Genomic DNA, 5,551 nt, shown 5'->3' on the forward strand with positions numbered 1-5,551 from the left:
ACGTGATGACATTTCGCAGAGCCTCTATCTTTCGGAAATGTTTAGTCAAGAATTTAAATTCATAATAATAATAATAATAATAATAATAATAATAGCGAGAAAAACCGGATAATAATAATAATTAAAGAGAGATCAGTTGAAACATTAAAAGCTGGAAGGCTATTCTCCGAAACAGAGGGATTTGTGGGTGCTATTCAAGATCAAGATGATTGCCACGAGATCGTATAGTACAAGAGCCGGGAATAAAAAAAGGCAGGTATTTCAGCCCAATTTTTTATTACTTTAATGAAAACTATGTATAATCAATACTCAAAATTCATTAGTCTGCCAAGTATAGGTAGGTGGAATAAAAAATGGCGGCTGTTTCAAAACCTTAAAAAACACTAATTTTTCATTCGGAGCTCTATATCCTAAAAACTAACAAAAACACTAGAAAACCTAAAAGCACCTTGTTTAAAGAAGAGTAAATTTCCTGAAATAAATATTAGCCCTAAAAGAGCTATTTACGTCTAATAGTTCTCGAGATATAGCTTTCTAAAAAGCATTATTTCTTAAAAATCTACTGAAAGATTAGTAGTTAGTTAATTTATTTTAAGAAATCTATATCTCAGCAAATATATGACGTACAGATGTCTATTAGCACTCAAATTAAAGCTAGTATAATGGACTATAAAGACGTTTATGACCTTTACATTCTTAGGAATAGTAGTTTTCATGATATTTGCTAAAATAAATTAATTAACAGTTGTTCGGACCATAAGTTTGATTTATGAAAAACTTCATTTCAGAAACCATTTGACGTACAGCTGTCTGCTAACGCTCAAATTAAAGCTTACTATAAAATAGTCAATCATGTTTATCTTTGTAGGAGTAGTAGTTTTTATGATATTTGACAAAATAAGACTCACAAAATGTTAATTCCTAGTTGTTCGTGTAAAATGTTTGATTTTTGAAAAAATATATCTCTAGATCCATAAGACGCACATATGTCTGCCAACACTCAAAATAAAGGAAGTTTAACTTACTATAAAATAGTTTATGACAGTTATATTCTTATGGGTAGTAGTTTTTATGATATTCACATATGAATATAAATTTGGCAAATAAAAATTTGTCCGAACAACTATAAATCAATTTATATTAGCAAATTTCATGTAAACTATTACTCCTACGAAGGTAAAGATGATAAACTACTTTATAGCCTATTAAACTAGCTTTAATTTGAGTGCTAATAGACATCTGTCCGTCAAATGGTTTTTGAGATATAGATTTTTCAAAATAAATTCACTAACTATTGATCTTTCAGTACGTACCATACAACATTTTTATGAAATGTAGCTTTTTAAAAAGCTATATCTCGAGAACTATTCAACGTAAATAACTCTTTTAGGGCCCATCTTTAAATGACGTAATTTTAGGTTTTCTTGTGTTTTTCCTACTTTTTAAGATATAGAGCTCAAAATGAAAAATTAATTTTTTTTATCCCTTTCAAACGGCCGCTATTTTTATTCCCCCTATCTACACTTCAGACTCATCTGTTTGACTGGGGTCTTGTAGTAATATAGGAAGCATGTGTTAAAAGACGCAACAACACCAGAGATTGATTATGCTCAGTAACGCTGGAATCAATCCAACATATCACTGGAGGATGTGGAGTGTACTGAATATCTGCAGAGACACAACAATGTGGCCAAAATTTTGCATTTTGGCACTTGCGATAAAGTACAACTTAATTGAAGTTAAGAGCCCTTATTACAAGTACCACTCAAATAGACTCCTTCAAAAAGGTTCTCTCAGGCTATATTGGGATGAATCAATTGTTACAGACCATACAGTACGCCATAATAAGCCATATCAATCTACGGCCACCTAATAAACACCTTATTACTATTTCGAAGACTTGCATTATACGTATCTGGAAATGTAAAACTTCAAACTCTGATGTGTTAATTTTGTTTCTTGGTCGATTACAAAGGTATTGAAAGCCATAAAGTAAAAATGTCTATCAAAGAAACGTGAAGGGCATTTAATATTGAATGTAAGCTAAAAAATGTAAACAGAATAAAATAAAAACACGAGAGAAAACCTATATTGCAACTATTAATAAAATCATTAAATACACATATTATAAAAATAAAACTATAAATAGTTCTTGTTCATTGGGTTTAATGCCCTAATGATCGCGTGGTACTCAGTGTTATATTAATCTGTTCGAACCACATCAGAACAATGTCTACGAACTACGAACGTGCTCAAATACCGCTCCAACACGAGCGACCAACGCGGCTTTTTCAGTAAATAGCAAAAACTGGCTGACAAAAAGAAATTAAGATGAAAATAACAGGATTGAGAACAGCTGTTAGATATCTTGAACCTGTTTTATATAAAAGAAGGCAAACATAGAAATAGGCACTGGCTCCCAGCCAGCTTCTTTTCCTTAGAGTGTAACATGGCTTTTTATGGACATCTATGGTTAAGGTAAACTCTTACAAAGAGTCCAAAATAACTAAACATTTATAAACCGATAGGAAAAACTGAAATAACCGATTTTTTTTTTTCAAACGAGAACAATATTGTTGCAAGAGTAAAAACTCTATAAAAATAAACATTACAGGTAATAAGATATTTATAAAACAATAATATTATTTTTTATTAGTATTTATTGAAATTTAAAACTGTATTTATATAAAAATACATCAAGTAAATGTAAATGTGATGTTAGATTACAATGATACAAATATGTAGAGACTACACATTTGTAGCACTCTAATAAAATTTCTACAATATAAGGTCTTGGGCCATCTTCTTTTCAAGCTCCTCGGAGGATTTAGAACTCCCTTTAATTACTCCTGAATTGTAAACATATACTTAAAATAATTATAAAAATATGAGCTTCATAATCAAGCTCCTTCTGTGCCCTTGGTGAGTTTGGAAAATCTGCACCCTTGGAAAGTTATAAAAATCTTTGCCCTTTAACGGGAAAAGGGTAGTCTGAAAAAATGTTTAAAATTTCTGTGAAATTTATTTTTTTTTAATACAGAAACGCTGTTATTACCAAAAAAAAAAACCTTAGTTTGAAAATAGTTAATTCTTAAAATGAAAATGGTTTCATGGTCTGGACACATCTCGCCGCGGGTCATATCATGATACGAAATCGGTTAACCTCTGAGAGTATTTAATATTATTTACAAAATGCGACATATATTTTTGTAGGTAGATAATCTGGGTGGTGGTTAACAATGGTAGCAAAATAGTTTTCTTTTACAAATTTAATAGCTTTATGGACTACCACCCAAATTATATTTCTAAATCTTCTTGATACGGCCAACTATCTTCTTCCAAAAAATATATTTTTAATTATGTTTATTTATTTACCTCTCTTATAGTCTAGAGGTATAAAGGGGGTATTGGCCTAGTAAGTAATAAAAGATATAACATGTATACAAGAAAAACAGTAAAAATAATTAAGGAAACGGGAAAAAGAGAAAAATCTTAGCGAGGAAAAAAATAAAATGAAAAATATAACTAACTAGAATAAAAAATTAAAATAAAACCACTTTGTGTACATTTCAAATATGCAATGATAATAAAATAATACTATTGAAAAAATAACTAAACAAAAATACAACTTATATAATATTTTTAGCCAGAAATTAAGTTGCAATGTAAAAACAAAAAGTAAAAGTAAATTTCGCCAATTCAATTTGTCTAATTAATAAAAATGAAAACGATAACAAATACGAAACAATTAAAAATTTCTTGATAAACCTAAACTAAATTGAAACTTTTAAAAAGAGCTGAAACACTAAACTAATTGTTAAATTGATAATTAATTATTTAAGTGTAGAATAAAAAAACTTGGAAATGAGTGAGTCAAAAAGCTATCATACCAAGATTTATAAAAAAAACAACACATCGATAAGAATAATCGATTATGAAATTGTAATTAAATAAGCTATACGTACTTGTAAATCTGCAACTGCTGGAAAACAAATTGATCTGAAGAAAAATGCCTGAAAAAAACATATATTTATTAATTTTTAAAAATTTTTAATAAGCAAATTATATCATTTTTTTTTTAAAACATACAAAAAAATTAAGTAAACTAAAGTTATAAACAATTATAAATAAAAATGAAAGGCAAAAATTAAACAAAATGAAACATTAAAAAAATACATAAATAAACATAATTAGTTACATTGCATAAAAATAATATACAATTTGAAAATATAGTACATAGTGTTGGTAGATTACACAGATAACCAATAAATATAAAAGGTCCTTGGGCGATTTAAAATTGCATAATGTACACTTATCAGTGTCCTAAGGTACATAAAGTACAGGCATTCAGCACACTAAGGTACGTAAGGTTCACTCATTCAGTGGTTTTATTACGTTTATTCTGTAAGATTACTTGAACAATATAATTTTAATGATTAGTTAATTTTCATATCAAAGCCATAGCTGTGCTAAGATGTATTTCAAAAGAGTATCTGTTGATAAATATGGTTGGATGTTAGGATGAACTGTAAATATTTTATAATAAGTTGGTTTAATTTTGATAGGGCTAAAAGATTTTCTGATGTTTTTCTTGAAATGTTGAAGATTTTCTTTTAAATAATCTAGGCTCAAATTCAGTTTAAATAATTATTACATTTATTTTTGAAAGACATTTATCCAACTGATTTATTCAGTTTTATTTTAATATTGGCTGATATAATGTCATGATGGCTGTCATCCATTATAAGTACTATTTTCCGAACCCACTTCAACGCCAATCTATACATCATCTAATTGATAACAGTCAATATTTCTATCTAGAATATAATAAATTTTAATATTTTTAAAACATACTAATATTTATCAAGGAGGTGATTGCGAAACATAAAAGAATTAAATAAAGCTCCAAATGTTTTCATAAGAATTAATACTTTTTTCAATCTACAAAGCATTTTATAATAGGAACACAACATAAGTAGACTATTAATAATTTACTACAGATAGTCATGAACGACAATAATAGTTTTCGACTAACATTCGATAAATAGTTAAAACAACAGGGCATTTGGCAACATAGAAAAAAAAATTGAAATAATATTAATATTACTGGAAGATTATTGATTGACCGTGTGTATAGATGAATGGAATGTTAATATTAATGTTAGTAAATTCAGAAACCAAATCATATACGTTTTAATTTATATCGATACAGGTTTTTATATATACATTTTTTTAATAATTTATTTATTGTTATTTACAACTGTATACAATATATAAAACAAGTAAATTTGCTGTAGGTGACATAGTGACATTATACAAACATATGGAGAATCTAGCCATTGATAGAGCTCCAATAACATTTCTAGAAGAGAAGATCTCGAGGCCATCTTCTTTTCAGACGCCTAGGAGGATTATTAGGTAATGAAAGAGAAGCCAGGTTAGAAACAAGTGGATTGGGTGGTTGAGAAGTTTATTATGGAAGGAACGGTATCTGGTCCTGGCCAAATCGGCAACATATGAGACATTGAGGTCCTGATGGATGACTTGATTC

At 28.4% G+C, this 5,551-nt stretch overlaps 1 protein-coding gene across 1 annotated transcript in view; it reads right to left on the reverse strand.

Moving 5' to 3' along the window:
* The window catches only part of LOC106678088 (inositol hexakisphosphate kinase 1), a 308,245-nt gene that overhangs the window by 234,625 nt on the left and 68,069 nt on the right, over positions 1–5,551 (reverse strand). Inside the window, exon 2 of the mRNA XM_067053053.1 lies at positions 3,966–4,013. The gene's annotated coding sequence lies outside the window, so the exon portion shown is untranslated. The remainder of the gene's footprint in view (positions 1–3,965; positions 4,014–5,551) is intronic.

Source organism: Halyomorpha halys, unplaced genomic scaffold (genome assembly GCF_000696795.3).
Source record: "Halyomorpha halys isolate HHAL.00 unplaced genomic scaffold, Hhal_1.1 Scaffold122.1, whole genome shotgun sequence".
Lineage (NCBI taxonomy): Eukaryota > Metazoa > Arthropoda > Insecta > Hemiptera > Pentatomidae > Halyomorpha > Halyomorpha halys.